Here is a 21,820-nt window from a genome sequence, read left to right as displayed (position 1 = left end):
ATGTTTCCTATAATGAAGTGACCAGAACTAAAAGCAAGAAGAATTAGGCCATTTGGCCCATCATGACTGCTTCACCATTCAATCATGGCTGAAACTCTTTCATCTCTATTCTCCTCATAACCCTTAACCAAATGAAAATCTAACAATCTTTTTCTTAATACACCCACTGACTTGGCCTCCACAGCCTTCTGTGGTAACGAATTCCACAGATTCACACCCTCTGGATGAAGAAGCCTCTTCTTATCTCAGTTCTAAAGGGACATCCCTTGGGTCCTCAACTCTCCTATTGATGGAGACATTCTCTCCATGTCCACTCTATCCATGCTCCTCAGTATTTGGTAGGTTTCACTAAAATCCCCTCTCCTTCTTCTGAACTCCATAGAGTACAGGTCAAGAGGCATCAAATGCTCCTCATATGTTCATCCTTTCATTCTTGTGATCAATTCAGTTCAAGGCTTGGAGATGGTGAGGAGGGGGGAGACTGTGGAAGGAGAAGTAGGGGTTGGTTAACTGGGGACTGGATGGGGCTAGGTTGCAGGTGGGACAGGGTGGTGATGGTAGCTGTGGGAGGGTAGGACAGCAATTTGCAGAAAGTGGGGTTTTATAAAAAAAATTTCAATCAATATCTAACAAACAACTCCAAAAAGCTGGAGGAAATCGCTGGGTCATCTACAGAGGGAAATACCAATGGAACAGTTTTTTTTTTAAATCACCTTCAATTATTAAAATCAAGAAATGGAAGGATTCAAGGAATAAGGGAAAAGAAGTAACTTGCTTTCATGCCCCAGTGAGCTTTCTCTAAGGTGTCAATCCCGGATAGTTCTGTGAAAACACACACACCATCTCTCTCTCTCACTCACTCACTCTCACACACACACACCTACCTGTTAAAATCAACCCAAAATCCACCACTTGTGCTGGTAGCTCATTTCATACTCTCACCACCCTCTGAGTGAAGATGTATCCCTTAAACATTTCACCTTTCACTTTTAACCCATGACCTCCAGTTCTAATCTCACCCTACCTCAGTGGAAAAAGCCTGCTTGGATTTACCAAAACTATACCCCTCATAATTTTGTATACTTCTATCAAGTCACCCCTCAATCTTCTACACTCTAAAACAATGGAACCCAGAACATTGAACTGCCAGTCCTGCCCCTCCTGCAACCAAGTCTCATTAATGCCTACAATGTCATAATTCCTTGTGCTCATCCATGCCCTAAGCTCATCCATCTTTCCTACAATAGTTCTTGCATTGAAGTATACTACTGTACACAGCTCAGCACATTAATCCCACCATGTTGAACCTTTCGATTCCTGACTTCATACGTAGGCTTAACAACATCTTTCTCCACAACCACTCCACTGTCTGTTTTGGCTTTCTGGTTCCCATCCCCCTGCAACTCAAGTTGAAACCCCCTACCCCCATGTAGTACTAGAAAACTTTCAGGTTAGGATATTAGTTCTGCTCCCACCCACCCACCCACCCCCCCCCCCCCCCCGCCACCCCAGTTCAGGAGCAAACCCATCCCTTCTGTACAGGTCCCACCTTCCCTGTAAGAGAGCCCAAAGATTCAAACATCTGAAGCCTTCCCTTGTGCAACAACTCCTTACCCATGTGTTAAACTTTATGACCTTCCCTTTTCTGGTCTCCCACTGGTAGCAATCCTGAGATCACAACCCTGGAGGTTCTGCCCTTTAACTTAGCACCTAACCCCTTAAGCTCACTTTGTAATGTTATTCTTATTAACCATCCTTGGTGTAGTAGTTCTAATAACTTTCCCTTGGTTCTCTGGAGTCTTTAACTGTTCACTAAATTCTCAGTTAAGTTTACTCCAGCCCAATTATCCTTCAAGGACACTGCCTTCCTCCAGTTCTGTCCTTCAACACATCTTGACTTTCTCTGTCACCTTACTGGTAGGTGGATCTTCATGTCCACAGATCCCGCCTTGTTTTCTTCATTCTATTTCAGATTGTACTAAACCAAGTTTTCTTTTTCTGTTTTGATCTGTAATAACTCTTTGTAGCCAATTCCCTAGTTGCTGAGAGGTATTTTCTAAGGTTGATACATCTACAACTTAAAGCAGGATCCAGGACAAGAGTTCTTGCCTTTAGGACTGTGATGAGAAGTGCAGAAAGTTGTAAGTCCTCAGAATTCTCTCTTCCAGCTGTTCAGTCATTAGGCATGCTCAAGCTGAAATCAACAATTTTACTAAATAAAGAAGGGGAATAGAGGAAACAGGTCGAAAATGAGGTAAAGACATAGAATTGGTCAGGATGTTGAGTCTTTTTAAGGGCCAAAGGACTTATGTTCTGCTGCTCCTTAATTCCAGTACAAAGATTCACCTGGTACCATTCATGTCACATATCTAGCACCTTTCCTTTGCTGTTTCCTTCTTCATAGTCATAGAGAGATACAGTACTGAAACAGGTCCTTCAACCAACCAAGTCTGTGCCAACCATTAACTACACACTTACTCTCATCTGAAATTAATCAAATACCATTTTATTCTTCCCACATCCTCATCAACTGCCTCCAGAGCCTACCATCCATCCACACACTGGGAACAATTTGCAGTGGTCAATTGGACTAGATAGAGTCGTTGTGCAGAGGATGTTTCCTATAGTGGGTGAGTCTAGGACCAAAGGGCACAGGCTCAGAATAGAGGGATGTCCATTTAGAATAGAGGTGAGGAAGAATTTCTTTAGCTAGAGGATGATGAATCTGTGGAATTCATTGCCACAGATAGCTGTGGAGACCAGGTCATTAGATATATTTAAAATGGAAGTTGAAAGGTTCTTGATTAATCAGGGCATCAAAGGTTAAGGGGAGAAGCAGGAGAATGGGGTGGGATAATCAATCAGCATTGATGAACTGGGGGAGCAGACTCGATAGGCTGAGCACCCTTATTCTGCTATTATATCCTATGGTCTTATTGCCTTAACCTACCAACGTGCACGGCTGTGGAATGTTGGGAGGAAATTGGAGCAGCTGGGGGTAAGCCACAGAGTCCCAGGGAGAATGTGCAAATTTCACACAGACAACACTGGAGGGCAGGATTGAACAGGGATCTCTGGCACTGTGAGATGGCAGGTATACCAGATGCAGTACTGTGCCTGTTTTGGATAGAAGTGGTGAGGGAAAGACCATCACAGATCCTTCCCACACAAGCAGACTGTCAGTGTTGGATACTGGTCTGTGTACACAGGAATTATAACTGACAGGGAAGGGTGGAAAGTAAAATCCCACAGAATAATTCCATTCTAGTGTCTGTATTCTGGAATTGTAAGTGTACTCTGTACTCTTGAATCATTATGGATAGACAGATATTGACCATGGGACATTAAGACATAGAATAAGGCCATTGAGTCTGCTCCACCATTCCATCATGGCTGATTTTTTTTTTATCCCTCTCAACCCTATTTTTTCACCTTTTTCCTTTAACCTTTCAAGTAACCTTTGACACCCTTAATAATTAAGAACCTATCAACCTCTGCTTGAAATATACCCAATTGCCTCCGCAGCTGTCTGAGGCATTGAATTCCACAGGCTCACCACCCTCTGACTAAAGAAATTCCTCCTCATCTCTGTTCTAAAGGGACATCCTTCTATTCTAAGACTGATCCCTCTGGTGCTAGACTCTCCCACATCCACTCTATCTAGACCTTTCAACATTCAGCAGTTTTCAATGAGATCTCCTCTCGTTCTTCTGAACTCCAAGGAGTACCCTTTCATCCCCGGGCCAATTCTCATGAAATTCTTCTGGACCTTCTCCAATGCCAGCACATTTTTTCCATAGATATGGGGCCCAAAACTGCTCACAACTGCAGTCTGACCAATGCCTTATAAAAATTTAGCATTACAACCTTGCTTTTATATTGTAGTCTTCTCAAAATAAATGCTAACACTGCATTTGTCTTCCTTACCATTGACTCAAACTTCAAGTTAACCTTTAGGGAATCCTGCATGAGGACTCCCAAGTCCCTTTGCACTTCTGATTTCTGAATTTTCTCCCCACTTAAAAATAATCTGTACCCTTATTCATTCTATCAAAGTACATGACTATTTCCCTGCATTATATTCCATCTGTTACTTCTTTGTCCATTTTCCTAATCTGTTTAAGTCCCTCTACAGACTCCCTGTTTCCTCAACACTACCTGCCCCTCCACCTATCTTCATATCATCCACAAACTTGGCCACAAAGCCACCAATTCTATCATTCAAATCATTGACATATAATGTGAAAAGAAGCTGTCCCAATACCAACCCCTGCAAAGACTACTAGTCACTGGCAACTAACCAGAATAGACCCTCTTTATTTCCACTCTTTGCCTCCTGCCAGTTATCCAATCTTCTATCCACGCTAGCATCTTTCCTGTAATATCATGGGCTCTTAGCTCATTTTGCAGCCTCATATGAGGTACCTTGTCAAAGTCCTTCTGAAAATCCAAGTAAACTACATCCACATTGTCTATCATGTCTGTTATTTCTGCAACGAATTCTAACAGATTTGTCAGGCAAATTTTCCCCTCAAGGAGAAAATGCTGACTTTGGCGTATTTTACCATGCACCTCCAAGTACTCTGTAACATCATCCATAATGATGGATTCCAACATCATACGAACCACTGAAATCAGGCTAACTGGCCTATAATTTCCTGTCTTTTGCCTCCCTCCCTTTTTAAAAAGTGGAGTGATATTTGCAATTTTCTAGTCCTCTCGAACCATTCCAGAGATTCTTGAAAGATCATTACTAATGCCTTCACAATCTCTTCAGTTATTTCTTTCAAATGCTGGGCTGTAGTCCATCTGGTCCAGGTGACTTATCTACCATCAGGTCTTTCAGTTTCCCAAGAATTTTCTCCTTAATATAGCAACTACACTCAGTTCTGCCCCCAATTCCCTGAATCCCTTGAACTTCTGGCATACTGCAGGCATCTTCCACAGCAAAGACATGACGCAGAATATTTATTGAGTTTGTTTGCTATTTCTTTGTTCCTATTACTACCTATCCAGCATCATTTTCCAGTGGTCCAATATGAACTCATGCCTCTCTTTTACTCTTCATACATCTGAAAAAAAACATTTAGTATCCTCTTTTATATTCTGGCTCACTTACCTTAATATTTCATGGTTTCTCTCCTCTTGTTTTTAAAAGTTTCCAATCCTCTTGTTTCTGACTAATTTTATACTGTATTGCTTTTATGCTCTCTTTGACTTCCCTTGTCAGCCAGGATGTCTAATCCTCCCTTTAGAATACTTATTCTTCAGGATGTATCCATCCTAAACCTTCCAAATTGCTCCTAAAAACTCCATTTGTTGTGCTGTCATCTCTGCGAGTGCCTCCTTCCAAACAACTTTGGTCAGCTCCCCTCTCATGCCTCTGTAGTTGCCTTTATTCCACTGTGGGAGTAAACAAGACTGCAGATACTGGAATCTGGAGCAAAACCCAAACTGCTGGTGGAACAGTAGTCAGAATCGAATCTTAGTTTCTGACACTGTGCAGTAAGAGCCTGACACATTCTGAAGCTGTGCTGCTCATTTCCTTTCATAACTAGCCATCCTGCTAGATCACTTTCAATATTGTCCACCCAGGTAAAGCCACAAAATTGACACTCCACAGGACATCTCTCAATTGCTTGATAATTACTGCCAATGATCAGTGGACGCTTCAAAGAGCGATGTAGCTGGCCATTTTTATCATCTGAACCATTTCTCTTGGACTTACACCTGCTTGGCAGGGAATACTTTGGGTTTCTACCAAAGCTTTGTAATTTTGTTCTATAGTTTGAAGCTTTCAAGAAATTATGAAAAACAGCATTCACAAAGAAATAGACCATTCAGCTGAACCAATCCACAAAGCTTCCTTTTCTTACCCTCCCCTCCCCCCCGAGGTAGACCCTAAGACCATGATATAAGAGCAGAATTAGGCCATATGACCCATCAAGTTTGCTCTGCCATTTCATCATGGCTGATCCAATTTTCCTCTCAGCCCCAATCTCCTGCCTTCTCCCTGTATCCCTTCATGCCCTGAACAATCAAGAATCTAAACACGAGGAAATCTACAGATGCTGGAAATTCAAGCAACACACACAAAATGCTGGTGGAACACAACAGGCCAGGCAGCATTTATAGGGAGAAGTGCTGTCGACGTTTCAGGCCGAGACCCTTTGTCAGGACTAACTGAAAGGAAAGATAGTAAGAGATTTGAAAGTAGGTGAGGGAAAGGAAAATGCAACATGATAGGAGAAGACTGGAGGGGGTGGGGTGAAGCTGAGAGCCAGACAGGTGATTGGCAAAAGGGATACAGAGCTAGAGAAGGAAAAGGATCATGGGACGGGAGGCCTAGGGAGAAAGAAAGGGGGAGGTGAGCACCAGAGGGAGATGGAGAACAGGCAGAGTGATGGGTAGAGAGAGAAAAAAAACTAAATATATCAGGGATGGGGAAAGAAGGGGAGGAGGGGCATTAACAGAAGTTAGAGAAGTCAATGTTCATGCCATCAGGTTGGAGGCTACCCAGCAGGTTCCTCCAACCCGAGTGTGGCTTCATCTTGACAGTAGAGGAGGCCATGGATAGACATATCAGAATGGGAATGGAATGTGGAATTAAAATGTGTGGCCACTGGGAGATCCTGCTTTCTCTGGCGGACCGAGCGTAGGTGTTCAGCGAAACGGTCTCCCAGTCTGCATCGGGTCTCACCAATATATAAAAGGCCACACTGGGAGCACCGGACGCAGTATACCACACCAGCCGACTCACAGGTGAAGTGTCGCCTCACCTGGAAGGACTGTCTGGGGCCCTGAATGGTGGTGAGGGAGGAAGTGTAAGGGCAGGTGTAGCACTTGGTCCGCTTACAAGGATAAGTGCCTGGAGGGAGATCGGTGGGAAGGGATGGGGGGGATGAATGGACAAGGGAATCGCGTAGGGAGCGATCCCTGTGGAAAGCAGAAAGGGGGGGTAGGGAAAGATGTGCTTGGTAGTGGGATCCCGTTGGAGGTGGCGGAAGTTACGGAGAATTATACGTTGGATCCGGAGGCTGGTGGGGTGGTAGTTGAGGACAAGGGGAACCCTATCCCGAGTGGGGTGGTGGGCGGATGGGGTGAGGGCAGATGTGTGGAAAATGGGAGAGATGTGTTTGAGAGCAGAGTTGATGGTGGAAGAAGGGAAGCCCCTTTGTTTAAAAAAGGAAGACATCTCCTTCGTCCTGGAATGAAAAGCCTCATCCTGAGAGCAGATGCGGCGGAGAAGGAGGAATTGTGAGAAGGGGATAGCATTTTTGCAAGAGACAGGGTGGGAAGAGGAATAGTCCAGGTAGCTGTGAGAGTCTGTAGGCTTATAATAGATATCAGTAGATAGGCCGTCTCCAGAGATGGAGACAGAAAGATCAAGAAAGGGGAGGGAGGTGTCAGAAATAGACCAGGTAAATTTGAGGGCAGGGTGAAAGTTGGAGGCAAAGTTAATGAAGTCAACGAGCTCAGCATACGTGCAGGAGGCAGCACCAATGCAGTCGTTGATGTAGCGAAGGAAAAGGGGGGGGGATGGATACCCGTATAGGCTTGGAATATGGACTGTTCCACAAAGCCAACAAAAAGGCAGGCATAACTGGGACCCATGCGAGTGCCCATGGCTACATCTTTGGTTTGGAGGAAGTGGGAGGAGCCAAAGGAGAAATTATTGAGAATAAGAACTAATTCGGCTAGACGGAGGAGAGTGGTAGTAGAGGGGGAACTGGTTAGGTCCGAAATCCAAAAAGAAGCGGAGAGCTTTGAGACCTTCCTGGTGGGGGATGGAGGTATATAGGGACTGGACGTCCATGGTGAAAATAAGGTGGTGGGGGCCAGGGAACTTAAAATCATTGAAAAAATTCAAAGCGTGAGAAGTGTCACGAACATAGGTGGGAAGGGATTGAACAAGGGGGAATAAAACTGTGTCAAGGTATGCAGAAATGAGTTCGATGGGGCAGGAGCAAGCTGAGACAATAGGTCTACCTGGACAGGCAGGTTTGTGGATCTTGGGTAGGAGGTAGAAACGTGAATTGTGGGGTGTGGGAACTATGAGGTTGGTGGCAGTGGATGGGAGATCCTCAGAGCTGATAAGGTTGGTGATGGTATAGGAGACAGTGGCCTGGTGCTCCTTAGTGGGATTATGATCAAGGGGTAAATAAGAGGAGGTATCAGAGAGTTGTTGCTGTGCCTTGGCCAGGTAGAGGTCAGTATGCCAGACTACAACAGCTGCCCCCTTATCAGCGGGTTTTATAGTAAGGTTGGGATTGGAACACGGTGTAGTGAAGTCAAGATGGTTGATGTCCCTTTGGCAATTAGCAATAAAGAGATCCAGAGCGGGGTGTCCATGAAGAGGAGAAGGGTTGAAGACGGGAGATGGGGTCATCGGTGGGGGTAGGAGAGTCCTTGCCAAAGAAGTAAACTCGGAGACGGAGCCGGTGGAAAAAGAGTTCGGCATCATGGCGTACGCGAAACTCGCTGAGGTGTGGGTGAAGGGGGAGAAAGGTGAGGCCCTTTCTGAGGACAGAGCGCTCTGCCTCAGAGAGTTGAAGGTCGGAGGGAATGGTAAAGACCCGGCACGGATGAGAGATGGGATCAGAGGGGGAGGGAGGCTGATGGTGTCGGTGGAGAGGGGAGGGTTGGGGTGAGAGGAAGATGGAGCCTCAAGAATCTATCAACCTCTGCTTTAAATATACATAAAGACTTGGCCTCCACAGCTGCTTGTGGCAAAGAATTCCACAGATTCACCACTCTCTGGCTAAAAAAGAGATTTCTTCTCATCTCCTTTCTAAAAGGACGCCCCCTCTATTCTGAGGCTGTGTTCTCTGGTCTTAGATCTCTCCAAATCCTTTTCACATCTACTCTATCAAAGGCCTTTCACCATTCAATAGGTTTCAATGATGTCACCTCTCATTCTTCTGAATTTCAACGAATTCAGGCTCAGAGCCATCAAATGCTCTTCATATGACAAGCCATTCAACTTGGAATCATTTTCATATACCTCCTTTGAACCCTCTCCAGTTTCAGTACATGCTTTCTATGATAACTTATCACAATACTCCAAGTGAGGCCTCACCAGTGCTTTATAAAGTCTTAACATTATATCATTGCTTTCATATTTTAGTCCTCTTGAAATGAATGCTAACACTGCATTTGCCTTCCTCACCACAGCCTCAATCTGCAAATTAACTTTAAGGGAATTCTGCACAAGGACTCTCAAGTAGTTATGCACCTCAGTTTTTTGTATTTTCTCCCATTTAGAAAATACTCAACCCTTTCATTTCCTGACACTTTGTGTTCCATCTGCCATTTCTTTGCCAATTCTCCTAATTTGTCTGAGTCCTTCTGTAGCCTCTCTACTTCCTCAAAACTACCAGCCACTCCACCTATCTTCATATTGTCTGCAAAATTTCCAACAAAGCTATCAATTCCATCATCCAAATCATTGACATATAATGTAAAAAGAATCAGTCCCAACACTGACTGCTGTGGAACACCACTTGTCACTGGGAGCCAGCCAGGAAAGGCTCCCTTTATTCCCATTGTTTGCCTCCTGCCAATCAACCACAGCTTTATCCATGCTAGAATCTTACCTGTAATAAAATGGGCTCGCAGCTTGTTGAGCAGCCTCATGTGTGGCACCTTGTCAAAGCCCTTCTGAAAATCCAAGTATACAACATCAACCAATTCTCCATTGTCTATCATGTTTGTTATTTCTTCAAAGGATTCCAACAGATTTGTCGGGCAAGGTTTCCTCCAGAGACAATTTTCTCTGGAGGAAACTTTGCTGACTGCAGCCTGTTTTATCATGTGTCTCCAAGTACCCTGAGACCTCATGCTTAATAATCAACTCCAACATCTTATCAACCACTGAGGTCAGTCTCACTGGCCTATAGTTTCCTCTCTTCTTCCTCTCTCACTTCTTGAAGAGTGGAGTGGCATTTGTAATTTTCCAGTTTTCCAGAAACGTTCCAGAATCTAATGATTCTTGAATGATCATTACTAATGCCTCCACATCTCTTCAGCCACCTCTTTCAGTACTCTGGGGTGTACACTGTCTGGTTTAGGTGAGTTATCTACCTTCAGACCTATCAGTTTCCCAAGAACCTTCTCTCTAGTTATGGTAACTTCATACATTTCATGTACCTGGCAGCTGGAACTTCTACCATACTGCTAGTGTCTTCCACCATGAAGACTGATACAAGATACTTATTCAGTTCACTTGCCATTTCATTGTCCATTACTACCTCTCCAGCATCGTTTTCCAACAGTCTGATATCCAGTCTTGCATCTCTTTTACAATTTTGTATCTGAAAAAAATTTTGGTATTCTCTTTAATATTACTAGCTAGCTTACTTTCATTTTCCACCTTTACATTTTTAATGACTTGTTTAGTTGCCTTATGTTGGTTTTTAAAACCTTCCCAATCCTCTAACTTCCCATTAATTATTGCTCTATTACATCCCCTCTCTTTATGTGGGCTTCGACTTTTTTTGTTAGCCATGTATCTCCCATCTTTCCTTTAGATTCTTCCTCTTTGGGATATATATATATATCCTGTGCCTTCTGAATTGCTTCCAGAAATTCCAGCCATTGCTGCTCTACCACCATCCCTGCCAGTGTTCTTTCCCCATCACTTCTGGCCAATTCCTCTCTCACGGCTCTGTAATTCTCTTTACTCCATTCTAAAACTGATACATCTGACTTTAGCTTCTCCTTCTCAAATTTCAGGGTGAATTCAATCATAATATCATCACTTGCCACAAAGGTCTTTAATCAATTCTGGTTCATTGCACAACACCCAATCCAGAATAGTTGATCCCCTACTATTCTCCCCAACAGAATAGTTGGGCTCAACTGCAAGCTACTCTAAAAAGCCATCTCTTAGGTATTCTAAAAATTCTCTCTCCTGGAGTCCAGAACCAACCTGATTTTCCCAACCTTTCTGGATATTGAAGCCCTTCCATGCCTTTTTGGCATGCATTTTCTATCTCCCACTGTAGTTTGTAGGGCACATCCTTACGACTGGTTTGGGGTCTGTATATAATCCCATTAGGGTCTTTGTACCCTTGCAGTTCCTTAGCTCTATCCACAATAATTCCATACCTCTCTGTCACCTCTTTCTAATGATTTGATTTGATTTCATTTTTGTCCAACAGAGCAATGCTACTCCCTCTGCCTTCCTGCCTGTCCTTTTGATACTACATGCATAGTTGGACATTAAATCTATCAACATTACATTTTGTTCCCTTCTCCCACTTTGAGCTCCACCGATCACTCTGGGAGCTTCTGCCGCATATGAAATTCTCGACTGGACTTCTTGGTAAGAGGGAAACTTATTCTACTTGTTCGCGAGTCAAGGGGGAAAGAATCAGGAACGTCAACTCAAAGTTGAAAACAGACTTTTCAGAAAACCTCTCCAAGCAGCTGGCAATGGAAATTTACAACACTCCTCCACAAACAGGACAGATAGGAATGCTCGAAGAACCAGTCTAGACTCGATGGGCCAAATCTTTTCCTTCTATGTTAAGATACGGAGTATGAAGTTTAAAAATTACAATTAATTCTCGGTCAAGTGTTTATTTTAAATCCAAGAATCACATTTCATTAACCCATGGTATTAAAAGATATGAAGGAAAATTAACATGAGGTTGGGGCACGGAATAGCCATTAAGGTCCTATGTTCCCTAATAGGTTGGATCACTTCAGCTCCTTGAGTGGAAACAAGATACATTGACAGGAACTCCTGAGGGGTAATTGTAGGGTTATGTAATGGAATATGTACACAATGCTGGAAGAACTCAGCAGGTCAGGCATCAGGATGAAGGGTCTCGGCCCGAAACGTTGGCTACTCTTTTCTCACGGATGCTGCCTGACCTGCTGAGTTCTTCCAGAGTTGTGTACGTATTCTTTGATCCACAGCATCTGCAGTTGTATTTTTTGTGTTATGTAATGGAACCTCCCTGTTTAGAGAAGAACAAAAGTAAATAGGAGCAGGAGTAGGCCTTTGCCCCTCAGTCCTGCCTCCTTCATTCAATATATTCAAGGCAGGTCTATCCCAGGCTTCATCTCCTCTTTGTGCTTTCTGTATCCCTCAATTCACCCAATGATCTGGCCTCCACAACAATCTTGTGGAAAGAATTCCAGAGATCCACCACCATCTGTGAGAGGAAGTCCCTATAAACCTCAGCTTCAAGTGACTATCCTCTGAAGTTGTACTATTATTTGATTTCTTTCTAACATTTTCACTATGGTATTGCAATTAAAATAAAGATAATTTTATAAACACTTACAGTAAGTCTTGAAGAAAAATTGTGTTACAGTTCTTGCCGTTGAATGAAGCTAACCCAGTGTGCAGCTGTAACGGGTGCCAATGTTTTTTCCTTGATCAGGGCAGTGACAGGTGACACAAGATCACCACTGCAGTCATCTGCAGATGGGCATCAAGTGCATCCTTGATGGGACAGCACATACCTTGAGGAAGAACATTTCAAAAGGAAGCTTTTACACCTTTGTACAATAAATGCATTTTCATGTTATACCTGTCATGATGCAGCCTCTGAATTCAACTATTTCAGTTATCAGAACTGGCCAACCTTGCTGTTAAGGTCATCCACCTACTTTATTAATTCAGTTGTTCCCTCTTCACACACTTTGCTTGACATGTGAGGCTTTTCCAACATTCTTCCTAAGATTTCAGCTTCTCCTCGCTGACAACCAACACAGATGCACCTTTAGACATTGCTACCATTAGGGAGGAGGTACAGGATCCTAAAGACACATACTCAACGTTTTATGAACAGCTTCTTCCTCTCTGCCATCATCACAATTCTTGTCCTAACAGAGACGATCCCTTCATATTATTCCTCTTCCCTCACCCTATCAGAGACATTCCCTTAGCCCTATCCCACTTTTCTCACCCTAACAGAGACATTCCCTTAGTCCAATCCCACTTTTCTCACCCTATCAGTGACATTCCCTTAGCCCTATCCCACTTTTCTCACCCTAACAGAGACATTCCCTTAGTCCAATCCCACTTCCCTCACCCTATCAGAGACATTCCCTTAGCCCTATCCCACTTTTCTCACCCTAACAGTGACATTCCCTTAGTCCAATCCCACTTCCCTCACCCTATCAGAGACATTCCCTTAGCCCTATCCCACTTTTCTCACCCTATCAGTGACATTCCCTTAACCCTATCCCTTTCCTCTCACCCTATCAGAGACATTCCCTTAGTTTAATTTCACTCACCCTCTCTGCAAATTTAAACTAACTAGGTTTTTTACCACTTTCTTCATTCTGAACAATGGTCTGTGACCTGGAACGTCAACTCTGATTTTCTCCCCACAGAAGTTATCTGGGCTGTTGTGTCTTCCCAGTATTTTCTGTTTTTATTTTGGATTTCCAGTATCTACAGTTCTTTGATTTTCAACTACAACTATTGACAGTCATTGTTATTGTGATGCAAGGAAATTCACCTGAAAAATAGCATTTCTCTCACTGCAGATGCTGTGTTTCTCAGCATTATGACATTTAACGGTCATTTGGACAGGTACGTGTAGGGGACACTGTGCCTGTACCTCTTACCCAATGGAAATAATGGTGAAGAAATCTGATGGCAGAGGGGAAGAAGCTGTTGCTAAAATTCATTGTGTATATGGACCAAACCATTATGAGTAACACCCTCCCTACCACTGAGGACATCTATACGAAGCACTGTTGCAAGAAAGCAGCACCCATCATCAGGGACCCCCTCCATCCAGGGCAGGCTCTCTTTTCACTGCTGCCATCAGGAAGAAGATACAAGAGGCTCTGGACCCACACCACCAACTTCAGAAACAGCTATTACCTCTCATTCATCAGGCTTTTGAACTAAAGTTCATAGTACATTTATTATCAAAGTAGATATACAGTATACAATCTTGAGATGTGTCTCCTAACAGGCAGCCAGTAAACAAACCCAAAAGAACCCATAAAAAAGACTGTCAAACACCCAATGTGCAGAGAGAAAAAACAAATCATGCAAACAATAAACTCAGGCAAATAGTGTTCTGAACTGAAGTCTGCAGAGAGTTCGTCCACAAACCCTTAGTTCAGTGCAGGGCTGAGTAAATATTACGGAGCAGCGAGCTGAACCAGCCCATCCCTCTCCTCGGGCCCCGACACCCCAACCTTTTCAATCTGGTCTGGCACCTAAATACCACCCAAACACTGGGTTCGGTCGCTTGAATACATTCTCATTTCGGCCTGCCGCCTCATTTTGGCCTGTACCTGACTTTTCTGATTCATCGTCCAAACATCGTGTTCAGACCAGAGAAAATAACTTCACTCTCCTCCAGAACTGAACTGTTCCCACGAGCTACAGACTCACCTTCAAGGACTCTCCATCTTATGATCTCAATATTTATTGTTTGTTTGTTTATTTATTTATTATATTTTTCTTCTCTCTTTGTATTTGCACAGTTTGTTGCATGTTTTTGCACATTGTTAACCAACCTGTTGAGACAGGTCTTTCACTGATTCTGTTTATTTTCTTGCATTTACAGTGATTGCCCGTAGGAAAATGAATCTCAGGATTGTAAATATTTAAACTTTGATAATAAATTTACTTTGAACTTCAAACTCTCCACTGTATGCTTTCTCCTCGTTTTCCCCTCTTACACTATTTATTTTTGTAACTTTTAATAACTTTTGTTTTGCACTGTAACTACTGCCACCAAAGGACAAGAATCATGACATACAGTATGCCAGTGATGATAAACCTGACTCTGCTACTCACTCGAATGTCAGCTGAGGTGGGCAGTAAAGAAAGAAGCATGTCAACGTAAAGATGCAGTAAATCAAAGGGAAATTGCACTTGTTTTGATAAGCTGGAACTTACAAGTGGTTCATCCATTGTTGCCGGAAGGAAGACTACAGGAGCTCAAGAGAATAGTTTCTTCCATGTTAAACAGCTTGTTTGTTTCCTTTTCATTAACCTGATCAAAAAGACTAAAATGTTACTGATTTTCACCCAACTGCATTTGGAAGATATGTTGCCCACTTTATTGCACCAAGCAAAACCTTCGTACAGCAACAATTGTAATTAATTTAAACTCTTTGTTACAGCAAACAAAAATCAAATGATTTTGCTAACAGGGAGATCTTAAAAAAATCTAGACTAAAAAGTCAATTATGTTAATGGAGGCCACAGAACTACTGGGAGATAAAAATCCTCTGGTCCTGTTGGGAAGAAAGTTTGTTCTTATTCTGTCTGGTCTACAAATAACAGTGTGGTTGACTGTTGCCTGCCCCTTGGAAAGGGTTAACAATCTAATTAAAAGTAGATAATAAATGCTAACAATGTCCAAATCCTGTGAATGAATGTAAAAAAAGCACACCAACAATCAGAAGTTATTTTAATATATCACTCTTTCAGCAGCTGAATGACACCTGAAATGCTAACACTACTTGCCTCAACACCAATTGTCTTTGAACACTTCAGTAATGCCCACAGTTTTGGTACCCTGTTGCAGGAAAGACATTATGCTGCTGGAAAGAGTGCAAAGAAGTTTATGTGAATATTGCCAGGACTTGAGAGCCTGAGTTATTGAGAATGGTTGGACAGGCTAGGAATTTATTCCCTGCAGCATTGGAGATTTGGAGTAATCTCTAGAGGTGTTGAAAATCATGATTGCCATGGATAAGGGGAATGTACATTGATTTTTTCCTAATGAATGAGAGAGAGAGTGTGAGAGTATTCCTGTGTGAGAGAGTGAGATAGATAAGTAGATATAGATATCTGCAGATGCTGGAAATCCAAAGCAACACACATAAAATGCTGGAGGAACTCAGCAAGCCAAGCAGCATTTATGGAAAAGAGTAAATGGTCAATGTTTTGGCTGAGACCCTTCATCAGGACTTCACCAGTGATAGACTGAATATGTGGTGATCAAGAGACTGGCTATTGATGTGTAAAAGGGGCACAGCACTGGAAGAGTTCACAGAGAGCTGAACGGGCGAATCTGTGCAACAATAAGTAAACCAGAAATTGTTGGCAAACTCCGCATTTCAGTCAGCATCTTTGGAATGCGAAAGAGTTAGCATTTCAAACCCGGAACCCCCCAGGTGTTTGTAGAGTACAGCAATGGTGGTCCAAAGGGAATTTCTGTGACAGTGTAAAATCATCCAACTCTTCAATGGGCAGTTTGCTTTGTAATGTGTGTAAATGTTCTACAGACTGGTTAACTGGGACACTCCCAATAAGCTTGACAATACAAACAAAAAGGAAATGGTGGCAAAAATGATGGTTCTGGTACAGTTAAGACTTAAAATGAAGACTCTGCTTAACCAGAATCCAGAGAAAGGTCAACTATCCAAATCATTAACTTTGCTTTTTTTTGTCTCCTCAGATGCTGCTTGGTCCTACTGAGTTTCAGTTTTTATTTCACTCTTCCTGCATCTGCAGTCTCGACAGTCCTTTGAAAGAGAAATCCATTTAGTCTGCGTGCTCTCCTCTTCTTAAAGCATCCCCTTCCAAGTGCAGATCCTACCACTGCATCTGCCTTTCTGGCAAAGCATGTCAGTTCATAAACATTGTTGCTCACAATATTCTCTTTAATTACGCTAGTCTCTTTAGCAAATCGCCTTCTATAACTTGAGGTCCATTCTGGCAATTTTCCTTTACATCATAAAGATGCAGAAGCGGTTCACCAGGATGTTGCCTAGATTGAAGAGCATTACCTACAAGGAAAGCTTGGATTGCTTTCTCTGGAGCATCAGAGGCTTGATAGAGGTTTATAAAATTATGAGCAGCATAGACATGGTACTTAGAGCCTATTTCCCCGGATGGAAATATCGGATGTGAAAGGGCAAAGGAGAAGGATAAAAGGAGAATTACAAGGCAAGCTTTTATACAACAATAAGTGTGGTAGGTGCCTGGAACTTACTGTCATGGAAACTGAGGGAAGCAGATATGAAAGCAATATTTCAGGGGCTCTAGACAGCCACGTGAACAGGTAGGGAACGAAGGAATGTAGACCATGTGCAGGCAGGTATGCAGTTTAAATTGTCATTATTGTTAGTACAGACATGATGGGCCAAAGGGCCTGCTTCTGTTTATACTGTTCTATGTCCTCTTTTTTAAAAGACACTTCATATCGTTAAACACCTCTGAATTTTCTCTCTTTAAGAACAACTTCAGTTTCTCCAGACGTTTTGTGTAACTGATGCTTCATCCCTAGGACCATTCTTGTGAGTCTGCTTTGTACCACGTGTGAACACTCCAGCTAAGACCTGAACTAATGCATCTCTAGCAGAGTGTGTGCTGAAATTCATCCCGAAGACTAGAGCCTTCTGTACACAAAGACGGCAGAGACTTCGCTGAATGTTAATGGAAATTGAGCGGCACAGATAGTAGAGCCACTGCCCCTCAACATCAGAAACCCAGGTTCAATTATGACTTCAGATGCTGTCTGTGTGGAGTTTGCATGTTCACTTTGTGACCGCATGAGTTCCCCCAGGTGCTCCACTTTTTTCCCACATATTAAAGGCAAATGGTCATTGGGTTAATTGGCTGCTGTAAGATGCTCTGGTGTGTAGCTGAGTGGCAGAACCTGAAGGAGTTGAGAATAAAAGATGGGATTGGTGCAGGATTAGTGTAAATGGGTGGTTGATCATTCTCATGAACTCATTGGAGTGAAGGGCCTAATTTAGTGCTGTATTCCTCCCGGACTCTGAAAAATCATGTCTCAAAAATCACCACCAAATTCCTGCAAGCTGTCCATTGCCATGTTTTTGGAAAGATTTTTTCGATCATTTGACATGCAGGGAGAGATATTGGTCTGTGGTCACCAGCTGTAAACATCTGGAGGTGTTTCGCTGCTGGGTGTATCACCTCCTAACATCTGGCTCTGATAACTTCAGTGGGATGGAATGTCAAGTCCAACATATGACTGGTGACAGACTCCTTGTTTAGCCCTGGTAAACAAAAAATAGTTTTGCCCTGATAACTTTTTAAAATAGGGAAACATCTGCATAGGAAACACAAGGTCACTGAGGCAGCTCCACCAGCAAGGTCAAACTGAAAACAGCTGCAGTGGGAAATGCAACCAATCTGGAATGTCTTCGGGTTGGGGCAAGTTTGAGTTCCAAATTCCAGAGAAAGCTGAATCCCGGAAAATGAGGATAATAATCTGTGGACTAATTAGAATGCTGCACAGAGACCAAACAACTACATGCACAAGTTGCTCAGAAGTTTTCCTTCTGATGTATGCAAGAATTGGAGCAACCATTTAACAATGCAGAACGTATAAGTTACACCTTAATGCAATGTTAATTTCAACGTACATTTCCAATACCTTCTTGATGGGTGATGTTTATTTAATTTTATGTCAAATATTTTCACTCCCTCACTAACTAAAAAATTCCTTTGGAGTTGAGTAAAGCCTGGCATCCATTGTAATCATTTCATTGTAATCATTTATCAGCCAGCTATCTTACACTTAATGGAACTGTAAACATTACAAAGTATAAACACATTGCATAGACAAGGCCTCATCACACACAGCAGAAACATATGTGTCCTTCTGTGTTGTGTTACCAAGAAAATCATGCCCCAAACAAACCCCCAACATAACTGATGAGTTTGCTGATAAAGGAATGAATTTTCACACGTTGTCTCAACAAGTCATGACAGCAGAAATTTTAAGCAGTATCCTATCAAACTAGAGAGATGAGGAGTCATTTTAACTTAATCCACATCTCCAGAAAAGACCTAAAGTTCCATAAGGATGGGAAGATGTTTCAATAATTGTCATGTTAGTGACTGGTATTGATCTAATACACAGAATATTTTGGGATGCAACTCCCTCCAGTGTAAAAATGGTTGTTGAGGTGCATCTAGTGTGGTAGCGTAGTGGGTAGCGCTTGTCATTCTCACTTTCAACTTCCACCGCTGGCTGGCAGTCTTGTGAAAAGGAGAGCTGAATATGTAAGTTTCTCTCTGCCCATACATAGCCTCTCCAACAGCAAGCCTTGTGTAGTGCCTCCTCACTGGCAACACACAGAAACTGAACTCCTTTCAGACTCAGGCTGAACTACCGAGGAAGGGGAGGAGGTCTGGCCCCTCCATATGTAACACGCAGGCCCATCAGCATGTGGACATGCCCTGGTGCTCATGAATCAGATCCCCAGCCATGGGTTAATAGCCCCACTACCTTCGGGAGAGACAAAGGCTCCAGGAGTAAACCCAGACACCAAATCCAGAGTGGAGCCTCTAAAGCAGCTGGGTGTCATTGAACATACTTCTGACGGTTCATGCAGCCAAACGTATTGCCTCATAAGCTTTCAGTTGGACTACACTGGTGAGGTCGAGAGGGGGATCTTGATGACTGGGCTTCTCAGGATCTCCATACCTTCCATCCAGGCTTGTGCTGATGGTGATGATCACCCAATGTCCTTTGGGACAGATGAATGTCAACCACAACAGAACTCAACCACCACTCACTGAATCTTTGTGGTTGGGGGCAATTCCATCATCAGGGCTACGCCATCTTCTCACAGCTATCATTGGGAAGCAAGTACAGAATCCTAAGGTCTCATACCATCAGTTTCAAGGATGTGAAGACTGTGTAGGTCTACCAGGGTGCTACCTGGATTATAGCGCATGATCTATTAGGAAATACTGAATACATCTGGCCTGTTTTCAAACATTTTTAGAGGCTGAAGGTGACCCGGTAGAAGTGTATAAAGTTATGAGTACTATAGATAAACATCTAAAATCTTTTTCCACGGGTAGAACTGTCAAGTTCTAAGGACGTGTATTTAAGGTGAGGTGAGAGGGAAGTTTAAAGGAGATGTGTGGGACAAGTTTGCTTTACATAGAGTGATGGGTGCCTGGTACAGGCTGCCTGGTGTAGTGATGGAGGCAAATATGTTAGTTGTATTTAAAAGTTTGTTAGATACATGAATATGCAGGGAATGGAAGGATATGGATCACCTACAGGCAGAAGAGATTTAATTTAATTCGGCATCATGTTCAGCACAGACATCATGGGCCAAAATGCCTGTTTCTGTGCTGAACTGTTCTATGTTCTGAATCTTTCTCAAGAAATTGTCCTTTTTAAAAAAATCAACGACATTGCATGAGTTTAGTTTGTTGAACTTTATAGAGACTTCTGTTAAATAGATTCTGTAAACTGTTTACTGCTGTGCCCCGTTTAAATAAGTGTTTGTTTAGAAAGTCAATGAATGTCATTATGAAACAGAATGCTGTAAATCCTTGTGTTTGTTTTGTTGAATTTGGACATGGACTTCTCTGGCAAAAGTGGCTAAAAGTCACTGCATCATGGGGATGAGTCACATATAAGCTAACCCGGAGTTAACGCACACAAAATGCTGGAGGAACTCAGCAGGTCAGGCAGCATCTATGGACAGGAATGAACGGTCTTGGCCAAGACCCTTCGGCAGTGCCCTGGGGAAAATAAAATGGGGTAGGGAAGGATTAGTTATTGGTTCAGAGTCAGTGTGTTGAAGAATCCATTTCCGTGCTGTACTCTTTTTGCCATCACCTTTCAACACTTATCTAAGATTCATTCATATTCTTGTCTTGGAGCTGGCAGGGACTTCAGTCAGAGACCAGCACATTCGTGTACATTTCACAGATGAGAGAGCATTTAGGTTGGGATCTCTGGAGGACTGTCCATTCCTGATTTAGCATCTATGCCTCCAGCTCAGCCTACTTCCCTGTATGCAACACTGAGTCAATACCAAAGCATGTATATAATATCGTTACATAGCACCAATTCTCCAAGGTCAGTCCCACTCATGACAGACTTGCATGCAGCAGTACAGATCATTTCATTACATCAGAACACTGAGGCAGTGCAAGGGAAAATGATAACAGAATGCAAAATAAAGTATTACAGCTATAGAAAGGGTGTAGTGCAGGTAGACAATAAGGTGCAAGACCATAATGAGGTAGATTGTCAGGTCAAGTGTCTATCTTATCAAAGCAGAAGACTTCAATAATTTGGTAACAGTGGGGTAGAATCTGTCCTTTAGCCTGGTGTCATGTGCTTTTAGGCTTTTGCATGATGGAAGGGAGAGAAGAGACAATGGCCATGGTGGAGGGGCTCTTTGATTATGTTGGTTGCTTTACAGAGGCAGTGAGAAATATAGAGAGAGTTCATGGAGGGGAGGCTGGTTTCAGTGATGTACAGAGCTGTGTCCTCAATTGGCAGTTTCTTGTGGCCACAGGCAGGGCAGTAGCGTTACTAATTCATGATCTTGGTTGGGTTTGGAGATTCTGACTGGAAAACTTCTGAACATCCATCATGGACTGCAGAACACAGAAATCCAAGGCTTACTAAGTGAGAGAATGAGCTATAATTGTCACAGTGACTCCCCACTGCTATCAGCTGCCACAGACACTTCACTCTACCTAGCTCTGGAGAGAACACATTGCTACTGGCACCAAAAGAAGCTGATATTGAGACCCATGCAAGTTTCCTAGCATAAGTCTAAACCACCAGTGAGATTTTCAAACCATTTCCCGTCAATTGTGGCTGAATCCCCACACCACAAGGGGAAAAAAAGTGAACGTTCAGAGATTTTCAAATTCCCAGAGAAAATCTGTATTGAAATTTCAATGTTTTTAATTGATTTTTGCATGTATTTGTTTCAGTGTTGGATAATAAAAAACATTAAAGATAAAAGGAAACATTTTTAAACAGATATTACTGAGGATACTGGTAATGGGGGCATTTCGGGTGCTTATTGCTTACTGTTTAGTGACTGCAGCTTGCTGCCTACACTGACTCAGGCCCCACTAAAGGTG

At 42.8% G+C, this 21,820-nt stretch overlaps 1 protein-coding gene across 5 annotated transcripts in view; it reads right to left on the bottom strand.

Moving 5' to 3' along the window:
* The window catches only part of LOC140728064 (delayed-rectifier potassium channel regulatory subunit KCNS2-like), a 92,285-nt gene that overhangs the window by 9,351 nt on the left and 61,114 nt on the right, over positions 1-21,820 (bottom strand). For 2 of the 5 annotated variants that reach the window (XM_073046211.1, XM_073046222.1), the window contains exons 2-3: positions 14,885-14,981; positions 12,297-12,477 (exon numbers count right to left, since the gene is read on the bottom strand). The exons of 1 other annotated variant lie outside the window; for it this stretch is intronic. The gene's annotated coding sequence lies outside the window, so the exon portion shown is untranslated. Of the gene's footprint in view, positions 1-9,596; positions 9,634-12,296; positions 12,478-14,884; positions 14,982-21,820 lie in introns of those variants that run through there. 2 more of the 5 variants (XM_073046241.1, XM_073046250.1) reach the window with 2 other exon arrangements.

Source organism: Hemitrygon akajei, chromosome 1 (genome assembly GCF_048418815.1).
Source record: "Hemitrygon akajei chromosome 1, sHemAka1.3, whole genome shotgun sequence".
NCBI lineage: Eukaryota > Metazoa > Chordata > Chondrichthyes > Myliobatiformes > Dasyatidae > Hemitrygon > Hemitrygon akajei.
Note: the sequence above shows the minus strand (reverse complement) of the source record. Positions and strands in the feature narration are given on the sequence as shown.